The sequence below is a fragment of the Pongo abelii genome, chromosome 4, assembly GCF_028885655.2.
Source record: "Pongo abelii isolate AG06213 chromosome 4, NHGRI_mPonAbe1-v2.0_pri, whole genome shotgun sequence".
NCBI lineage: Eukaryota > Metazoa > Chordata > Mammalia > Primates > Hominidae > Pongo > Pongo abelii.
Window position 1 is genome coordinate 190,237,468 of NC_071989.2, and position 22,819 is coordinate 190,260,286.

The following is a 22,819-nucleotide window of genomic DNA, read 5'->3' on the forward strand; positions in this document are numbered from 1 at the left end:
AAAAAATCTTTAAGATCAATAACTATGAGAGGCCAATTTTTAGGTATTAAAGCAGGGGCAGGTATGCTGGGTTGGATGGTTCCCATAGGTTTAATTACAGTGTTAATGGCCCTTAAGTCGGTTACCATCTGCCACTTGCCTGATTTCTTTTTTACTAGAAACACAGGAGAATTCCAGGGGGAAAGAGCAGGTTCCACATTTCCAAATTGTAACTGTTCAGAAACCGAGTGAGTTAAAGCCTGCTGAATACAAACGGGTGTGTCAGACTTCCATTGTAAAGGAATAGGATCAGGAGGTGTGGCAGCGGCCATCATTAAAAAGGATAACCTAAACCAGCCCTGTCTTCTTTTACAGTAATTGGAGGGGTTTAGTAATCCCTTCGTGTTTTGGACCAAGACCAAGTCCAAGAACAAACCCCATGTTTTCCATCATATGCTGACTGGGAGCACTATAAGAGTTATGTGGAATAATTTCAGCACCCCATTGTGCCAGTAAATCTCTACCCCAAAGATTAATGGGGATTGGTGTGATATAAGGCTGAATTGTACCCTTTTGACCATCAGGGCCAGTGCAAGGCAAGATAAATGTGCTCTCATAAACTTCCTTGGCTTTTCCAACACCTACTAGTCCCATGTTAGTGGGATGTTTAAGCCAGGAGGAAGGCCATAAACTAGAGGAAATAACAGAAACATCCGCCCCAGTATGTACTAGGCCCTCAAACTTTCTTCCTTGAATGTGTTTGGTGCAGGTGGGCCATTGTTTAGAAATTACATTAATCCAATAAGTGGCCTTTTCATCACCAGAGCCCATCGCAGGGCCACATGTCTTATCTCCTTTGTTTAAAATGGTACTAGCTAGTAAAAGCAATTGAGCAATTGACTTACTGGCTGGAATGGAAACAGGAACCTTGGCAGACATGATTAATTTAATCTCATCAACGGAATCAGAATTAATGAGACCAGTATGAATGGTAATTCCTTTAGGAGAGGTGGATGCCCTACCTAACACCAGGCCCACTGAACCTTGAGGTAAAAGGCGAGTGACCCCCGTGGGGACAATTAAAGGCAAAGAGTTAGGTAGTAAATTTAGAGGAATAGTACTACAGAGATTGACCGCTCTGCCCCCTACCATGGAGGTGGACAAGCATTGTACTGAGACAGAAGGAGAGGCTAGGACCCATTTGGGTTGGCTGTAGGTAAATTTGTTTGGCTGGGGTCTGCGTTGGGACCACCTGAAGTGGAAACACAATGTTGGTCTGAGTCTGAAGCATTCCATTTGATATTGGGGCCTGAGACTGGCCCCATTCCCTGTTTCCTTGGTGTTGTGGCAGGGGGTTTCCATCTATATCATAGTTAGCGTGGCAATTATTTGCCCAATGTTTACCTTTGTGACAATGTGGGCAAACAGTAGCAGCAGCATTTGGCTGTGTTTGTTGAGCCAGCTTGGCCACTTGTAAGTTTTTAACAGTGCAGTGTTTTCGAGTATGACCAAGTTGACCACAATTATAGCAGGCTCCAAGAAAAGAATTAGTGGGACCAGTTTGGTTGCTGTCCTTCATGGCCTGTGCCCACAGAATAGCTTTGTGGGTCTCTGATCCAATGCCTTCACAAGCTTTAATATATGCAGGCAACACCTCGTGATCGGGTAAGTTTTGTCATTGGACAGAATGCATGGCCATTTTACACTCATGGGTTGCATTTTCAAAAGCTGACATACGAAGGAGAATACCTTCAGCATGCTCATCAGTGACAGATTTTTCAACAGCATCTTGTAATTTAGCTAAAAAGTTAGGGTATAATTCAGTGTGACCTTGTTTAACCATAGTAAAAGAAACAGGAGCTTGGCCTGGGGCATGTAATTTATCCCAAGCTCTCATACACACTCTTGTTACTTGTTCTGTGGTAAGAGCATCAAAGTTTAATTGGGCATAAGTATCAGAGAAACTACTGGAGCCTGTGAGCTGAGCCTGAGTAACTAGAATGCCATTAGTCCGATTTAGCTGAGCCTGCAAACCAGCCTCCTCTGAGCACCAGGTATGAAGTTGTAAATGCTGAGATGGGGTTAGAACAGCTTTTGCCAAAGGGTCCCAGTCTGAAGGAAGCAAAATGACCTCTGTACAAAAAGTTTGTAATACCATTTTAACATAAGGAGAAGTAGGGCCATACTGAGTACAACCATCCTTAAATTCTTTTAAAAAGGTAAGATCGAGAGGTACATAACGACACATTTGTAACCCTTGGAAGTTGGGAGGTTCTAGTGCGACCAGATAAGCCCACACATCTAATCCACTTGTTTCTTTGTTTTGGCATAATAAGTGTTGCAGTGAAGTTTCAAGAGTAGGCATCTGAGATGGAGTCGGCATAGAAGTGACAGGAAAAGCGTGTAGATAAGGGAAACTGAGGGTGAGGGGGTCAGACTGGAATGAGAGTGTGAGGAAGGGGCATTGGGGGAGCAGGAGCAGAAGTATACTGGTGATTAGTGGCATCCATGTGTGAAGAAGGGTACAGAGAAGCAGGCTGAGTGGATGGCAAAGTGACTGGTTGAGAAACCAAAATGACAGGAGGGTGAGGGGCTGAAGTGGATGGGGGAGGGCCTGAAGAATTATAGGTAAATTGTAGTTTGGTCCCAGGGCCATTAGGTGACTCCAGAGGTTTGAAGAGAGAAGAATTAGCATATCTATGGTTCTGGGCTGTCTGAGTTGGGGCTGCGGGAGCTACAAGTACCGGCTCTTTGTGAAAAGAAATAAGATCATCAGCGGATGACCTTAAGCTGGGGTCACTGGAGTTAGACATTGAATTTTCAACATTGTCAGGTGGGGGAGGAGTAGGCAAAGGGAGAGGCTGATCAGATAACGAAGGCCCTGCAGGAGAGGAAGGTCGAGGAAGAGGTGGACGGTCATCAGATTTAGAAAACTGTGGTAACTGTAGGGGGTCACGGGATTGGTATGTCATTAGGACAGCATGTACCAAGGCCCAATCACCCCAAACAGTGATGGGAACATAATTCCCTGTGGATACCAGTTCCCAGAATGTTGCACCAACATGATCCCATAGTTCTACAGGTAAGATTCCTTTTTCAGGAAACCAAGGACAGTATTCTTCCACTGCCCTGAATAGAGTGATCATATTTTCCATAGGCACTCAACCACCACCCTGTTTTAACAGGAGTTTAATATAGCAGAGATAAGCATGATGTTTAGACTCCGCCCGACCCATAGCTAACCCAGACCATACACAGACTACTCACCAGTCATCAGGGAGTTGAACAAGCGTTTCTGTGGACTGAATGAATGACGTTTCTCTGCACCTACCAAAGGGAATCGGGTTCCCACTTGCACTTGGGAAAAAACACCATGTGGGCACCAGGTATCGGGGGAACCAGCCCCCGATATTTCAACATAGGTTCTTTTCTATTTTCCCTAAGAGTCGGCTGGTCTGAGAAATAAAGGGACAGAGTACAAAAGAAATTTTAAAGCTGGGTGTCTGGGGGAGACATCACATGTTGGCATGTTCCCTCATGCCCCCTGAGCAATAAAACCAGCAAATTTTTATTAGCGATTTTCAAAGGGGAGGGAGTGTAGGAATAGGGTGTGGGTCACAGGGATCACGTTTCAGAAGGCAATAAAATATCACAAGGCAAATGGGGGCACAGCGAGATCATAGGACCGGGGCAAAATTAAAATTGCTAATGAAGTTTCATGTCCCATTGGGCATGCATTACCATTGATAACATCTTATCAGGAGACAGGGTTTGAGAGCAGACAACCAGTCTGACTAAAATTTACTAGGCAGGAATTTCCTCATCCTAATAGGTCTGGGGGCACTACGGGAGACCAGGGTTATTTCATCCCTTATCTACAACCATATAAGACGGACACTCCCAGAGCGGCCATTTTATAGACCTACCCTTGGGAATGCATTCTCTTTCTCAGGGCTGTTCCTTGCTGAGAAAAAGAATTCAGTGATATTTCTCCTATTCACTTTTGTAAGAAGAGAAATATGGCTCTGTTCCACTCCACTCTCAGGCAGTCAGACCTAATGGTTATCTCCCTTGTTCTCTGAACATCGCTGTTATCCTGTTCTTTTTTCAAGGTGCCCAGATTTCACATTGTTTAAACACACATGCCTTACAAACAATTTGTGCAGTTAACACAATCATCACAGGGTCCTGAGGCGACATACATCCTCAGCTTATGAAGATGATGGGATTAAGAGATTAAAGACAGGCATAGTAAATCACAAGAGTATTGACTGGGGAAGTGATAAATGTCCATGAAATCTTTGCAATTTACGTTCAGAGACTGCAGTAAAGACAGGCGTAAGAAATTATAAAAGTATTAATTTGGAGAACTAATAAATGTCCATGAAATCTTCACAATTTATGTTCTTCTGCCATGGCTTCAGCAGGTCCCTCCTTTCGGGGTCCCTGACTTCCTACAACAGAAGGCAAAGAGCCTGAGGTGAGGAAGAGCCTGCAGAGTTCCACTCCATTCAGTTTGGGGCTAAAGCAAAGGGCAGAGTGGGGTAAGTGGTGAGAGACAAGGCTGAGTAACTTGACGAGAATCACATTGACATGGGTGTTTTTTTCCATGGTGAAAAATTTGGAACTTTTCCTGAGATCAAATGTAAGCCAATGACACAGTAAATGACAGATGATTTAAAATGTCACCTGTCAAGTGACTGCTTATAAACAGTTATTACTTAGCTAAGTATTTCTAAATGAGCCTGAAGTCTGTTGGCCTTCAGTCTCTACCAAAACCCTGAGAAATTGATGATGCCTTTGTTTTCTGAGAATTTTCAGAAACTGAGAATTGCACAGTGTCATGGCTGACAGTTCCATGAGGATGGCAAAAGTGAAGAAAGTATAGAGCCAGTAAAAAAGAGAGGCATAGGCTTCTTGGAAATTTTTTAAGCTATGGAACATGATGAATTAATGGTGCATAAGGATACTCTTCACTGTGAAAGTTTTTGTTTTCACATCTTTCGTTAGATGTGTGTAAGAAAAAAAACACTTAACATAGCTTCTACTAACCCAACAATGAAAAGGAATGACATTTGCTATTTACACTTTATTTCTAAAATAAACCTAAATTTAATTAATAAATTTTGGCAACATACTTTTCTTTGTTTCTCTGATTGTTTATTCTACACAGTCTGGCTCCATCTAAAATAAGTAAAAATAATAATAATGTTTAAGTTAAATGAGAGACATTATCATGAGAATAATATATCACTTACAAAATATGGCCTTTAGTATTTTTAGTGACTAGACATAATTTGAAGTTTGCTTAAATAGAAAAATAATTACACAAAGTAAAATTTCTACTTATTTTAAGTTTAGATAATAGAGGATATTCCTGTGTAATGCTGTTTAATCTGACAAAAATAGTTAATATTGATCTATTGCATATACATAATTTTAGAAAGGTGGTGTTTTATTAGTACTAAGGTTAAACAATGGCTGAGTGCAGTGACTCATGCCTGTAATCCCAGCACTTTGGGAGGCCAATGTGGGCAGATCGCAAGGTCAAGAGATGGAGACCATCCTGGCCAACATGGTGAAACTGCAGCTCTACTAAAAATACCAAAATTAACTGGTGTGGTGGTGCACGCCTGTAGTCCCAGCTACTTGGGAGGCTGAGGCAGGACAATCACTTGAACCTGGGAGGTGGAGGTTGCAATGAGCCAAGATCACACCACTGCACTCCAGCCTGATGACAGAGTGAAACTCCGTCTCAAAAAAAAAAAAAAATGTTAAGCAATTAAAGTCATATTTTGCAATTTTGCAATGAATGCATTGCTTTGAAATTCTTAGCAAAACTCTGCTCTTTATAAAAGTTTAATCCATTTTTTACTTCAATAAATGTTTTCTTAAAAAGAAATTTCTATTGTCTACTTATAGTAAACTTTTTTTGTAGTAAATTGTTCTCTTTTTTTTTCTAGTTTGTATTCTAAATTAAGGTGGTAGCTGTGCAGGTTTCTTCCAAAGGTATATTGAGGGATGCTGAGGTTTGGAGTCCAATTGAACCCATCACACAGGTAGTGAGCACAAGACGCAATAAGTAGTTTTTGAACTCTGGCCCACTCTGTCCCTCCCCATTCTTATTTTCCAGTGTCTATTGTTCCCATGTTTATGACAGTGTACACCCAATGTGTAGCTCCCACATATGAGTGAAAACATGAGATATTTGGTTTCTGTTTCTGCATTAGTTTGCTTATGATAGTGGATTCCAGCTGTATCCATGTTGCTGTAAAGGACATGATTTTGTTCTTTTTATGGCTGCATAGTATTCCATGGTATATATAAAATTTTCCAATCTACCTTGGATTTTCAATCTACCTTGGATGCACCTAGATTGACTCCATGTCTTTGCTATTTTGAATAGTGCTGCAATGAACATACATGTGCATGCATCTTTTTGTTACAATGATTTATTTTCCTTTAGGTATAACCCTAGTATAGTAATGGGGTTGCTGCATCCAATTCTTAGTTCTTAATTTCCAAACTGCTGTCCATGGTAGCTGAACTAATTTACATTGCCACCAATGGTATGTGTTTCCTTTTCTCCACAGCCTCCCCAACATTTTTTTTTTTTTTTGACTTTTTAACAAAAGTCATTCTGACTGGTGTGAGATAGTATCTCATTGATGTTTGGCATTTCTCTGATGATTAGCAATGGTAAGCATTTGTTAATATGTTTGTTGGCCACTTATATGTGTTCTTTTGAGAAGTGTCTGTTCATGTCCTTTGCCCATTTTTAATGGTGTTATTTATTTTTTGCTTATTGATTTGTTTAGTTCCCTTATGGATTCTGGATAATAGGCCTTTGCTGTATGCATAGTTTGTGAATATTTTCTTCCTTTCTTTAGGCTGTCTGTTTAATCCCTTCATAGTTTCTCATGCTCCACAGAAGCTCTTTAGCTTATTTAGATCACACTAGTCAATTTTTGTTATTCTTGCAATTGCTTTTGAGGACTTAGCCATAAATTAATTGACAAGTGTGATGTCCAGAAGAGTATTTCCTAGGTTTTCTTTCAGGATTTTTATAGTCAGAGGATGTACTCTTATGTAAGAAAAGCACAATGCTTTTTTCTTTTTTTGAGATGGAGTCTCCCTCTGTCACCCAGGCTATAGTGCAGTGGTATGATCTTGGCTCACTGCAACCTCTGCCTCCTGGGTTCTAGTGATTCTCCTGCCTCAGCCTCCTAAGTAGCTGGAATTACACATGCCTACCACAAAGCCTTGCTAATTTTTGTATTTTTAATAGAGACAGGTTTTCATCATGTTGGCCAGGCTGGTCTCAAACTCCTGACCTCAAGTGATCTGCCCACCTCAGCCTCCCAAAATGTTGGGATTATAGGCATGAGCCACCACGCCTGGCCAAGTACAAAGCTTTTAACATATAAATGGAAATGAATATTTTAGTGTTTTGTTTAATTCATAAAATGCACTTATTTTGGATTCTATTAAATAATAAACATCCATATGTGGTTAAGTGTTTGGATGCCAGTCATTCACTTGTGATTATGGGTGGGAAGAGTTGAGATGATGCAAAGAAACTTTTATTTTTTATTTTTGAGACAGAGTTTCACCCTATCATCCAGGCTAGAGTGCGGTGGCATGATGTCCACTCACTGCAACCTCTGCCTCCAGGGTTCAAGCGATTCTCCTGTCTCAGCCTCCTAAGTAGCTGGGATTACAGGCACCCACCACCATGCCCGGCTAATTTGTATTTTTAGTAGAGACAGGGTTTCACTATGTTGGCCAGGCTGGTCTTGAACTCCTGACCTCATGATCTGCCAACCTCGGCCTGCCAGTGCTGGGATTACAGGCATGAGCCACCGTGCCCGGCCGCTATTCCTCTTTTAAATTCTCTCAGGACTTCTAAAATCTCAAAATTTTGACCCAGATTCCCTAATCTACATTTCCAGCTCTGACCTTTTTCTTGAGGCCTATTCTTTCTAGTACACATATTATAGACAATATTCTGAACCACATGCTCATACATTGCTACTTGGTGCAGATTACTTTTGTAGATAGTGGATCATGTCTATTTTATGTTGATTCTTATTGATGTTACTTTGCATATAGTGTTATTTTCTAATCTCGAAGGGGGATTCTCACCCTTAGGATATTGACCAGTATACTTTGTCCTTTTTTTTTCCTTTTCTTTTTTTGAGATGGAGTCACACTCTGTCATGCAGGCTGGAGTGCAGTGGCACCATCTTGGCTCACTGCAACTTCCACCTCATGGGTTCAAGTAATTCTCCTGCCTCAGCCTCCCAAGTAGCTGGGACTACAGGTGCATACCACCATTCCTGGCTAATTTTTATATTTTTAGTAGAGACAGGTTCACCATATTGGCCAGGATGTTCTTGAACTCCTGACCTCAGGTAATCCACCTACCTCGCCCTCCCAAAGTGCTGGCATTACAGGCGTGAGCTACCGCACCTGCCCCTTTTTTCTTTTGTAATGAAAACTTTCACATGAGAATCAGATGATCAATTGTTTGCCTTTGTTTTCTTGTGAAGAATTTCCTTTCCATAAAGATATGGCATGATGAAAGTCTTGTTCTAAAGTTTCTTTTGGGGGACACTCAACGATATCATTGGGAAGCTCCAGTCAAGTAGAGGTCTCCCTTCTTCCCAATCCAGATTCTTCATCTCAAATTGGTGCCCACCAAATGTCTTAATCCAGATAGTCTTTTGCTTAGAAATTAATGAAATAAGAACCTTCTGGAGAAGTTAGAGGCTATTGATTGAGCTGGTTTAAAGCTGTCCCTTATTAAATGTTTTACTCCCAAGGCAGAGATCAAAGTGGCTAATAATTCTATGCCTGATGTCTAACTCAATTCTATGGGAATCTATACAAAACGTTTTATTTATGAGACAGAGTCTTGCTCCGTTACCCAGGCTGGAGTGCAGTGGCTTGACCATCGCTCACTGCAGCTTCGATATCCTGAGCTCAAGCGACCCTCCTAACACAGCTTCCCAAGGTAGCTAGGACTATAGGCATGCACCCCTATGCCTCAGATAACTGTTAAATTTTTTTTTTTTTTTGGTAGAGGCAGGGTCTTACTTATATTGTGCTGGCTGGTCTCAAATTCCTGGGCTCAGCACTGTTCCTCCCTCAGCCTCCCAGAGTGCTAGAATTACTGGCATGAGCCACCTCACCTAACCAGGTGTTTCATGGAATGATTTGAGAGGCAGTATCTACACAGAAGCCAGAAGGTTTGTGTCTGAATCCCAGCTCTACCAGATACTAGCTGTGTGACCTTGAGCAAATTAACTCTGTGTCTCTGGTTCTTTATCTATGAAATAGAATAATACCATCTACTTCACTGGGATGTTGGGAAGATTAAACCAGGGACTGACAAGAAGCACTTAGAAAAGTACATGGTACATAGAGAGCTACAGATAAGATTTGCTTAGAGGCACTTAGAAAAGTACATGGTACATAGTGAGCTAGAGATAATATTTGCTATTAGCATAATAATTTTTACTGTTTTTATATCTTGACAATTGTATGTGTTAGGCAGGTGGCATTCCAATGGAAGTGGACTTCCTACTTGAAATAATTTCTTCTTTGAAGCCCATGTCTCATCCAAATTAATATGACAATGTGACCTACCTTCCAGTGGAGACTGACAAAGGAAATTTTTTAAGGTGACTGGTCAGTTGTTCGTGAAGTTGCGTTACAGTAACCTGATAAAATATTTTTGTTACTAATTTTATAAATTGCCTTATTATTAAATTATGTTAATATTTAACTCTAACATGCATACTTTGAAAATTATTACCACACACATAGACTGGCTTTCTTTTCCTCATATGTACACATTCTCCTTTATTACCGAATTCAGTGAGGAACACAGGATGTGTTATCTTCCTGCCAAATTGGAATTCTTTTACATGACAGATGGATTCAGCGCACTATTCGTTCATCTCAGACCCTCAACTCAACCTGACTTCCTCACACATTCAGTCGCCTGTTCAAATCCTTCCGACAGATTCCTATCTCAGAATAAAAGTAAAATTTCAACGGCCTTCAAGGCCCTAGGTAACATGGCCTCTACCTCCTTCCCTGACCTCAGCCCCTACAACTCTGTCCCGTACTCACTTCATTCCCACTCTCCGTGAACTCTGCCGCCCCTCATCAGTCTGAAAAAGGGGAGTCAACGTCAAACTCACAAAGCACAGACAGCTACAAGTGTCTTTCTACTGGGCAAAGTTATATCCAACTGATAGTCATTGAGACTTAAAATATAAATTATGAGCTAATTATTAATAAAAATATTCAAAGTAAATTATAAATACCTACCAGTGGGAACATTAAATCAAAATTTTTTTGCTAAAATTTACCACATTTATTCCAAATTGTGATTTTATAACAAGTAGATGTCTTTAAAATATTAAGTGGTCAGAAAAATACATGTGAGACTGACATATTTTCAGACTTCAGTCACATTGATGTGAATCAAAATAAAGTTACACCAACTAAAGTTATACCAACTAAAGTTTTACCAACTAAAGTTATACCAACTAAAGTTATACCAACTAAAGTTTTACCAACTAAAGTTTTACCAACTAAAGTTTTACCGACTAAAGTTATACCGACTAAAGTTATACCAACTAAAATACATGAAACAGCCACCGAAGGAAAAGCACCACAAGACACAGCAACACACTTCAGTTCATCTGGGAAATCTAGAATTAAGTGTCAAAGTGGCTCACTTAATTGAATCTTAATTTCAAAATACTTATTTCAGGTACAAGCATCTCCATTTATCTGCTTCATTATGGTCTTAAAATGTGGCAACATAGAGATATTAAATTTATTATTTCAGCAGCATAAGACTACATACCTTATGAACATTACTCTGTAGCTACTAAAATTTCATAGGTGACATAATGTCTTTACTCAAAGGAAAGCATCTGTCAGCTCTACCTTTTATTTCCTGGAAACAAGGTATGTTTCAAAGCTGACACAGTAAACACATCTTTTTTTGGTTTTTTATTAAAACAGCTTTGTTAAAATATGATTTACATACTACAGAATTTATCTGTTTTAACATACAGTTCAAGGATTTTTAGTAAATTTACTAGTCTTGCAGCCATCTTTACAATCCAGCTTCAGAACATTTTCATCACTCCAGGACAATCCCTCATGCCCATCAGCAGTCACGACCCATTTCCAGCCCCAGCCCTACATAAACATTCATCTTCTTTCTGTCCCTGTACATGTCTTTTCTGGATGTTTCGTGTAAATGGAATTATACAGTATGGTAAATACATTTTCATCTATTTATTTTTATATTGAACTAGATTCAACATATAGCCACAATGAAATGTTTAAATTTTCTTTCTGGAAGGTTAAAAATATTTATCTTTCTTCATACTTACTTCTCCTTTTGCTTCTTCTTTTACATACTGAAACAGTTTTTCTTCTATAGAATTATATTCATTCATTAATTTCTTATTTTTCTCTTCTAGAAGATCTTTCTTTCCACTCTCAAGACAGCCTCCTTGGATATTAATTACTATCTATTTATCATTGCCTTCCTTATGAACACTCTCTAGTTGTCGTTTAAGCAAGAGACTTTCACACTAGTTGACTTAGTCTCTCCTTTACACAGTTGTGCTTTCCGGTGGATTGACTCCTTTAGCTTCCTCATTTGGATGCATCTGCTCCATTTCCTTTATTCGATGCTGTGCTTGCCTTTGGTCCATGTGTACACTTTCTAAAGCCAATGGCTTTTCCCCGAGAGCATCTCCTATCTCATGGAGCTTACCTTTTAAGGTACTGAACTTCATCCGAGCTTTAGAAAATTGTTAAGTAAGCAACTCATTTTTATCTTTTAGTTGAGAAATAGTAGAACTTATTTTTTTTATGTACAGAAAAATTATGTGCTCTCTGTAAAACAAGTTCTAGGTCTTTTGTTTCTACACTTTCATTGTGCTCATTTATATCAGCAGCCAGTCTAGAATGGAGGAATTCAACTTCAGCTTCCAGTCCATCTGTGTGGTGTTTTTCCTTCTCCAATTTTGAATTCAGCCTTGTATTCTCAGCTTTGAGGTCATTAAGCTGTTGACAATACTGGGGCATCGTTTTTGTTATCATTTCCTCATTGAGTCTTGCACTCTTTTCAAAGTTAGCATTTATTTCTCTAATACTTTTAATTTCCTGAATATATTCCTTTTCCTTTTTGAGATTGTCATTTTTTATTGCATATAACTGAATGTGGCAATATCTCCCTTCAACATGCAATTTGTATATATCACATCCTTCTTTTTTCCATAGCTTTAAAAATCCTAAATAAAACAAAAGAAATTTTCAGCTAGCACTCAATAAAATAACATATCATGGTTATCTCTGAAGTGAAAGAACAACCTGTACATTCGTGCAATTAAAAGTTTCTGTAAGTGGATTTCCAACCGGAGAAAAAGTTGAAGCAAAACCTTGAACCTTAAAGAGCATAAATTTCAAAAAGTTCAAAAATTTATTTGAAGTCAATGAATCCATAAAACTAAACACACACACATAGACACTAGAGAATTTTTAAGACTATCAGAATTGGAAAAGCCTTTCTCTGAATTACAACAAACTCAAAGCATAAAGTAAAATATTAACAAATTTGACTAAATTAAAATATTGGAAAAAGGAAATTGAATTTATACTCTGATATCTAACCCAGATACCACCATATAGTAAGAGCTTTACCTCCATGTGTATTTGGACAGATAAAGTTTCTCAAAGTTTTAAAAGTTCTGTTTCCCTGATAATATTCTATTGTGATTTGACTCAACATTTTTTTAGACAGTTATAAGAATTTCTTTTACTAAATCATAAATCTAGACATTGTACTAAGCACTTCTACATACATACATTGATGAATTTATTTAGTTATCACAATTCTTAAAAAGAGAAGTTAAAAATATAAATGAGCTGAAGGATTTTCCCAGGGCTTCTGACTCTACTTCTAGTTCTCTACAAGATCACAGTTACTTCTGTAGTGTAAATATATCAATACAAAAAACAGAGAAACAAAAAAACACAGACATAAAATGTGTCTTTTGTCTTTGTCACTTGGATTCTCCATGAAATAGCCAGATTGAGAGGATGTGATCTTGTGGAACTTCAGAAACAGAAAAGAAGCTTTCCCTTTTCTGCACTAAGCTATTACTTTCCCCACTGCCTTTTATCCTTATATTTTCATTTGGATCCTGGGATATCAAAAAAGTGAAGGTGCTCACTGAAATAGAAGAACCAAAGTTTACCACAACACAAGGAGTGGAGTGAAACTGCTGAGTTGCTAGTACAGAATGCTGGAAAATGAGATATTCCCCAAGTTTACATTCAACTACCATAACAGTTTACAGCTGGAAGATATACAGTATAGTTGTCCACTCTAGCCCCATTATCTACTTGATAATGGAAGTAAAACCAAGAAATGTTAAGTAATTCACCCAAAAGCTCCTAAGGTGGCACTACCTAGCATTTCATGGCACCAAAAGGGAAGATACAATTACATATTGCTGAATTACATGAATTACCAGATAAATATATCAAATTAGATAAATTAAAAGTGTGACTTTGGCAAAGCAATTTAATGCCTCAGAGAATGGCAGGAGGCCTCATCTGCTTTTACTTTGAAAGAAGAAAATCTCTAGATTTTTGTCTATCTTTAGAACACAATGTACAGAACTCAGCTTTCTACTATAGAGTCAAATGATAAATTTTTGGCTGAGGAGTTATGCTACTTATGATAAAATCATACATGTCAAAACTTACCATATTTTATTAAACAACATAATGTAAAAGTGTGATTCAACAGAAACATTGGAGAGTGGTGATTTTTTTAAAATATGCAAAAGTATACATATTTGTTTCCAAAAATATTTAAAATGGCCATTGTGGGCGGCAAGCCATCCAGGTGTCAAGGCAAGAGACCGAGGGCACGAGCTGTTCCAGTATAATCAAATATATAAAACAACAGGAGTTATACTAGATCTAGATCATAGACATGATTATATATGAATATCATTAATCATTAGTTTGTAGCAATTACTCTTTATTCCAATATTATAATAATCCTCGCTCTATAATCATAACTTAGGAAAAACCAGGCCATACAGAGATAGGAGCTGAGGGCACATGGTGAGAAGTGACCAGAAGACAAGAGTGCGAGCCTTCTGTTATGCCTGGACACGGCCACCAGAGGGCTCCTTGGTCTAGTGGTAACGCCAGCATCTGGGAAGACGCCCGTTGCCAAGCAGACCATGGTCTAGCAGTAGCGTCAGTGTCAAGGAAAAACACCCGCTACTTAGCAGACTGGGAAAGGGAGTCTCCCTTTCCCCAGGGGGAGTTTAGGGAAGACTCTACTCCTCCACCTCTTGTGGAGGGCCTGACATCAGTCAGGCCTGCCTGCAGTTATCCGGAGGCCTAACCACCTTCCTGTGATGCTGTGCTTCAGTGGTCATGCTCCTAGGCTGCTTTCATGTTCCATCCTGTACACCTGGCTCTACCTTTTAGATAACAGTAGCAAAATTAGTGAAAATACCAAAAGTCTCTGATATGCAGAAATAATGGTGTAAGCTGTCTCTCTCCCTCTCTCTCTCTCTGCCTTGGCTGCCAGGCAGGGAAGGGCCCCCTGTCCAGTGGACACATGACCCACGTGAACTTACCTATCATTGGAGGTGACTCACACTCTTTACCCTGCCCCTTTTGCTTTGTATCCAATAAATAACAGAGCAGCCAGACATTCGGGGCCACTACTGGTGTCCACGTCTTGGTGGTAGTGGTCCCCCGGGCCCAGCTGTCTTTTCTTTTATCTCTTTGTCTTGTGTCTTTATTTCTACAATCTCTTGTCTCCGCACACGGGGAGAAAAACCCACCGACCCTGTGGGGCTTGTCTGTACAGTCCATGATGGAATTATAAGTTTAAACAGCTTGAGTCAAACAAATAAACTTGCATGCATGAAAGCACATTAAACAGACGTCTTTGGCTGATAATATCTGTTGCAACTCTCAAGGCTAGATACATTTTCATGTCTCTTCTCAGTCATTGTTTCCCTCCCATTGTGTTACCATTTTATCATTTAAATAAATGTAATTCATCTTTAAATGAATACAGTAAGAAGAATCTAGAGCTTATTTCTTTAGCAATTTTCTTTATGTTTAGTTGATTCAGAAGGTCACATGGTATATGGCTAAATTATTTTCCCAGTTTGGAAGACTGATAGTGAGACTTAGGTTGACTAATGAACAAAGATTATGAGATTGTTTTCCAGAACTGTCATTTAGATAGCAGCACTAATCTACTTTGACAATAATTACACATTTAGCTAACCCCACTGTGACTACACACATGAGATTTTCTTGAGTAGAAAACCAGAATGAACCAGATAATTTATAAAAAAGAGAAGTAGCAAGTGAACCTCTTTCTTTTTATAGTTGAACTTCCTTTCTTGAAAGCCAGGCACTCTGCTTGTAACATGCCCACCTTATTCCTAAGGCTTTGCATATCTTGCTGTAAGTCTTCTTCTAAATATGCTTTTGATGTTCTGTCACTATGGGCTGGAGAATAACTCACATTTTCTCATGCAGGTTTCATGCTTTTATAGCTATTAGCAGTGGGACTGTCATATGTGGCTCCCTGAAACATACTTACCAGTCATCTTCTAAGCTTTAGAAGAGCTTCTAAGTTCCATATGGCTTGTGGAACAAGCACTGTATTGGATTTTTGTTTTTGTAAGTGTCTGTAACAGCAGAAATACTGTAGATTTCTATCTGTATCACATGCATCATTTCTTTGGAGTAAGCAAAACACAAATCAAAAAGACTTTTTGGATCTCTAGACTGAGGCCAATATCTAATGCCTAATTTCCAATTAATGGTATTTTGGGTTTTTTTGGTCATTTGCATATCAAACTCTTTGTCCTCTTTCATTTCAACCATCACTACTGGGTTCCTTAATTTTTCAGTTTCTGTATCATTACAACAATTCTCTTCATCTCTGAGAAACAGGCTGCATGTCTGGTTAGTTATAATTTTTACAGTCTGATTTATTTTCATTTGTATAAAGCTTAGAAGATGACTGGCAGGTGTGTTTGAGGGACCCAGAGTATACATGCAATGAAAAGACAGGTTTGTGATGTGCTCCTCCTTGTTCAGGCAATGCCTGGAATACTACAGAGTTAGACACTCCAGGTGCATCTGCTTCCTCACCATCAGGGATATGATTCATGCACTCCCTTTAATTTTGTCCATCTTTAGAGTTACTATGTAAGAGCTCTTCCTCAGGACAAACAATAATTTTGGATTTTTCAAAACCTTCACCAATCTTCAGTTGAACTTTCTTGTAATGAATTTTAAAGGAACTCCTGAGTATACAGATAAACCCTCTTTATCACAATTCTTACTCAGTTGTGGTTCTTGAGACTTTTTTTGCAGGTGCAAAAGTAGAAAATTAATTTGCTTTATTAACTTTATTCTGAATTAGGTATGAACATAAAATAGAAAATAATTAAAATTTAACTGTAAAACTTAATCTATGTTTTGCTACCCCTAAGTTACTGGATTATAATTAAGAAGTAAAAAATAATTTGCCTCGGCTTAACATAGGAGAAAAACATGAACCAGCAAGCTTAACTCTCACTGTTAGTTTGGACTAAACTTAATTCATTATGAATTAAATCTGCTAGAAATAGGCTCACAGATGACATGTAGTATTCTAAAGGCTTTCTCTCTTTAAAGGATTTTGACCTCAGCATACCATAAATAGTGAACCCCTACAGTAAATTCATATTTCTGAAGATTAACTGGAGAGTAGGCAAATGCTAAATTATTAGAAGCCAAAATGAACACCAATCAGAAAGAGAAGAAAATTTTTAGATTCTACTTCAAATGCTATATGGTAATATGAGTGTTATCTAGATAGATTATCTGCTTATATCCAGTTCTAATATATTCTAAGTCCTACTAGTGATGGTGGATTAAAAGATTTTAATAACATTTACTATTTATGCTAAAATAAGAAAGTTATTGTTTGTACCCTGATACCAAAGTCCCATTCTAGAAGTCATAATTCTCTTAATAGGCAGTTGGGTTGATTTTATGACCCCATTCTCTCCCTAAACATAGACACTGAAGGCAACCAGAGACCAAAAAACAGAAGTCTTTAACCTCAGCACTGGTGACTGGCAACATAAAACTGCAGAGTTTGAACCACTAGCAATGATGACTCCTTTAACATGAGTTGAACTCAGTGGCCATCACTGTTAAATTGTTCATAATTTCTCTTGCTTAGTAATACAACTCAATTTTTGATGTTACTTTCTTTATCATGAAGAAGGTTATCAAAATAAAAGAGCAAAGAGATTTCTGGAAATTTCTGGCTTCAATTCCAAGGGTACAGATAGCTATGAGTTACTGTAGACTGTAAGGATATTTTAAATTTTATAACTAGCTAAAATGTTTTAAAATTAAATATGAAATTATGATCTGTTGGATTCTAAAAGGATAGTCTAAAAGGTCACTTCTTTTGGACTATGCTATGTTATTAAAGAAAAACCAATCAACTAATATTAAACCAGAAATTTAAATTGTTACATACCTGTGGCTGTTTATTTTCACTTCTTTCAAGTGTTTCTTGCTTTTCCTCTGAAGCCACTTTTAAGTCGTGTTCTGCAGACAAATCCATATGTTTAGTTAAAATGAAGGACTTAGAACAGTTAAAGACTACAGTCTTTATAAAAATAGATACAAAATAACATATACTTTTATTTTATAAATGGAGAGTTTAAATGAAGCTTCATGTTTATTGGAATATTTACATTTTTAAGAAATACTTCTAATTATCTAAAACTTCAACAGACCACTTGGGGAGACACTGGATACCAGCAGGTTCAAGCCATACAAAGGTCTCAGGGTCACCCACAAATTATTCCACCCAACATAAATAAAACAGCTGGAAACAAAGCAAAATTTAAAAATATAGTAAAAACATATGAAGTAATACTTTATTCTCTACTTCATAATAGTATCTTTTCAACAACATGCTAAGTGAGTTATTTACTAATAATTTGCAAAATTTTGTTACCATTTTACGTTTATTAGTGTATATCCTGATTTTTACATCTGAAATGTTTTCCTCTACTATTCTGACAAATTTACTTTCATGTTTTAAGACTCTGAATGTAGGCTGGGCACAGTGGCTCACACCTGTAATCCCAGCACTTTGGAAGGCCCAGGAGGGAGAACTGCTTGAAGCCAAGAGTTTAAGAGCAGCCTGGAGACCATAGTGAAACACTGACTCTACAGAAAATTTGCCAGGCATGGTGGTGTGTGCCCGTAGTCCCAGCCGCTCAAGAGGTTGAGGCGAGAGGATCCCTTAAGCCCAGGAGTTTGAGTTTGCAGCGAGTCTCAATCATGACATTGCACTCCACCCTGGGTGACAGAGTAAGAACTTGTTTCCAAAAACAGAAAAAGAAAAAAGGCTCGGAATGCTATGTGAAGTCCTCCTTGAATCTGGCGCTTTCTCCACATACACAGGCATCTCCTTCCTTGGGGATCCCTTAGTACTTTTTCAAGTTTTCTAGTGTCACTCCACCATCTGAACTGCACATGATGTCTTTGCATGTCTATCCCCTTTGCTGCTAGACTGTAGCAATCATCTTCATATAAACAGTCTTTATTTTACTAAATATTTATGGAGTTCCTGCTAAGTGGTAGGTACTGGGGTTTAAAGAATGGGAATAAAAGCCATCAAGATGGTCTGGAGACCGTGCCTGAGCTGAGACTTAGACAGTGAGGTTCACCAGATTAAAGGAGGCAGAGGGCAGGAAAGGTAGCACATGCCAGGCAGCGGCAAGAGAGGGAGAGAAGCCTCCCAGAGTATATTTGTCTACATGAGAGGGATGGTGATGGGGGCATTACCAGCAGCTCAGTCATGCCAGAAAAAAAGAGCAGACAGAGAAGGGGCTGCAGATGGAGATTTGGGCAGAAGCCAGTTTCTGAAAGCCTTATATAAACCAACTACTATTGTCATTTCTTAAATTGTTTAAAAAGCAAAACAAATTTAAAAAGCATAATTCCAAGAAAAAGACCAACATTTTATTTTATGTTATCTTATTTGACTTGATTTTTTATCAGAGGTGGGGTCTCACTCTGCCACCCAGGCTACAGTGTAATGTTGCTATCATAGCTAACTGCAGCCTCAAACTTCTAGGCTCAAGCAGTTCTCCTGCTTCAGCCTCCCAAGTAGCTGGGATTACAAGTGCAGAACACCACTCCCAGCTACATTTAAAAAAAAAATAGACATGGGGTCTCGCTATGTTGCCCAGGCTGCTGGACCTCCTGGCCTCAAGGGATCCTTCTGTCTCAGCCTCCAACACTGCTGGGATTACAGGCAGGAGCTACCATCCCTGGCAACACCAATATTTTCAAATGAATAAACTGGAGCTCCATCATTTTATTTTATCATGGGTGGGTGAAAACCTTGTAATAAGACTTATGTACTCCATGGAATTATGACAAGGAAACTATAGCATTAATTACGGCTGAAGCTTCCCTTGTCTCCCAGTCGCTTTACATGGTTAAGAGTAGAGACACATAAGTGTCTTACCTTTTGCACCTTCTTCTCCTTTTTACAAATTTGCAGGCTTCATAGCTGTTGTTTCTGTAAAACATGCTAGCTTGTTAGATATTCCTTCCGCAAAATTTCATCCCTCTGCCTCCTTATCTGGCAAAGTTTCACTCACTCTGCATGCTTACCCTAAATCCTATCCATTTTTTAGAAGCTTGTGCTCATCACCACAAATTTAAAGGTGGATGGCATCTCATGAACATAATACCTAGTAAATAATAACTATATACTCTCAGGTGACATCTATCCTCCATCGATCCTCTACATAAGGGGTCAGCACACTATAGACCACAGGCCAAATCCTGCCTACCATATGTTTTTTCTCAATAAAGTTTTATGAGAGTACAGTCGGGCCTACTCACTGACATGCTACCTATGACTGCTTTCACACTACAATGGCAGGGTTGAGTAGCTACAACAGAGACCACATGGCCTTCAGCTGCTTAAATCATTCTTGAAAACAAAAAAGAGAGAGAGAGAGACCACATGGGCTAAAATATTTCCTACTTGGCCTTTTACAGAAAAACCGTGCCAATCCCTGAACAGAATGCCCTAATTCTCAAATCTAATGCCTCCCCTGCTCACGATTTTCCAATGAATTTCTAGACCAAACACTGCTGGCTCCTATCTAAGAGCAGTTCCTTATTGTCTCTTGCTGGAGAAACACAAATCTATCTGGATATTTATTATTCCAATACCCCTCCCCATCTTCAAAAGAGAGATGATTATTCTAAGCTAATCACATTTGCTTTCCCAGTGCCTGGTTTAGGAATCAGCATGTGGTGTGACCCAGCCAATAAAATATTACAAAAAGGGCTGGGCACGGTGGCTCATGCCTGTAATCCCAGCACTTTGGGAGGCCGAGGTGGGCAGATCACGACTTTAAGAGATCAAGATCATCCTGGCCAACATGGTGAAACCCCGTCTCTACTAAAAATACAAAAATTAGCTGGGTGTGGTGGCACGTGCCTGTAGTCTCAGCTACTTGGGAGGTTGAGGCAGGAGACTCGCTTGAACCTGGGAGGTGGAGGGTGCAGTGGGCCTAGATCATGCCATTGCCCTCCAGCCTGATGACAGAACGAGACTCCATCTCAAAAAAAAAAAAAATTACAAAAAGTCCCCTGCATACTTCTGAGTTTTCTCCCAATTTAATAGACACATGTGAAGAGCAGCAGCCCTTGTGAGAACATGATGTTTGGAGCTGTTGCTAAGTAGCCACCCATGAAAGGAGAAATGGACAAGATACTGCCAACATCACAGCTGAAAGAGGAACAAGTGGGACCCAATTATATCACTGGACAATCAAAACAAGTCTGGTTCTTATGGTTTTGGCCACTGTTAGTTAGGTCTTCTGGTATTTGCAGCCAAAAGTATTCTACCTGAGAAGTTTCCCCTGGCCTACAGGGTAAGATCTACTCATTTCTATACTATTAAAAGTCTTTTAATTGAACTCGTTTCTAGACATAGGTAAAACAGCAACAACAACAACAAAGTCTTTGCTAAGCTTGCCTTCACTGGCACATACTGAACATAATAAATAATAACTATAAGCTATTTTTACCTCATTATCAACCACTCCTATATACTTTTTTTGTACTAGTAAATTTGAACTGCTCATAAACTCTACAAAGTTCACTGAGGTGTCCTTTTTATTATTATTAGACTTAAGTTCTAGGGTACAAGTGCACAACGTGCAGATTTGTTACATTTGTATACATGTGCCATGTTTATGTGCTGCACCCATTAACTTGTCATTTACATTAGGTCTATCTCCTAATGCTATCCCTCCCCTCTCCCCCCACCCCACAACAGGCCCCAGTGTGTGATGTTCCCCTTCCTGTGTCCAAGTGTTCTCATTGTTCATTTCCCACCTATGAGTGAGAACATGTGGTGTTTGGTCTTTTGTCCTTGCAATAGTTTGCTGAGAATGATGGTTTCCAGCTTCATCCATGTCCCTACAAAGCACAGGAACTCATCATTTTTTGTGACTGCATAGTATTCCATGGTGTATATGTGCCACATTTTCTTAATCCAGTCTATCATTGTTGGACATTTGAGTTGGTTCCAAGTCTCTGCTATTGTGAATAGTGCCACAATAAACATACATGTGCATGTGTCTATATAGCAGCATGATTTATAATCCTTTGGGTATATACCCAATAATGGGATGTCTGGGTCAAATGGTATTTCTAGTTCTAGATCCCTGAGGAATCACCACACTGTCTTCCACAATGGTTGAACTAGTTTACAGTCCCACCAACAGTGTAAAAGCGTTCCTATTTCTCCACATCCTCTCCTGCACCTGTTGTTTCCTGACTTCCTGTTGTTTCCTGCACCTGTTTCCTGACTTTTTAATGATTCTCCTGCACCTGTTGTTTTCCTGACTTTTTAATGATTCTAACTGGTGTGAGATGGTATCTCATTGTGGTTTTGATTTGCATTTCTCTGATGGCCAGTGATGATGAGCAATTTTTTCCTGTGTCTGTTGGCTGCATAAATGTCGTCTTTTGAGAAGTGTCTGTTCATATCCTTCGCCCACCTGTTGATGGGGTTGTTTTTTTCTTGTAAATTTGTTTGAGTTCTTTGTAGATTCTGGATAATAGCCCTTTGTCAGATAAGTAGATTGCAAAAATCTTCTGCCATTCTGTAGGTTGCCTGTTCACTCTGATGGTAGTTTCTTTTGCTGTGCAGAAGCTCTTGAGTTTAATTAGATCCCGTTTGTCAATTTTGGCTTTTGTTGCCATTGCTTTTGGTGTTTTAGTCATAAAGTCCTTGCCCATGCCTATGTCCTGAATGGTATTGCCTAGGTTTTCTTCTAGGGTTTTTATGGTTTTAGGTCTAACATTTAAGTCTTTAATCCATCTTGAATTAATTTTTGTATAAAGTGTAAGGAAGGGATCCAGTTTCAGCTTTCTACATATGGCTAGCCAGTTTTCCCAGCACCATTTGTTAAATAGGGAATCCTTTCCCCATTTCTTGTTTTTGTCAGGTTTGTTAAAGATCAGATAGTTGTAGATGTGTGGTATTATTTCTGAGGGCTCTGTTCTGTTCCGTTGGTCTATATCTCTGTTTTGGTACCAGTACCATGCTGTTTTGGTTACTGTAGCCTTGTAGTATATAGTTTGAAGTCAGGTAGCGTGATGTCTCCAGCTTTGTTGTTTTGGCTTAGGAATG

The 22,819-nt window shown here is 38.9% G+C and overlaps 1 pseudogene; it reads right to left on the reverse strand.

The window, feature by feature from the left end:
- Positions 1 to 11,117: 11,117 nt before the first annotated feature.
- Positions 11,118 to 22,819, reverse strand: part of LOC100453236 (ankyrin repeat domain-containing protein 18A-like) — a 31,014-nt pseudogene continuing 19,312 nt past the window's right edge.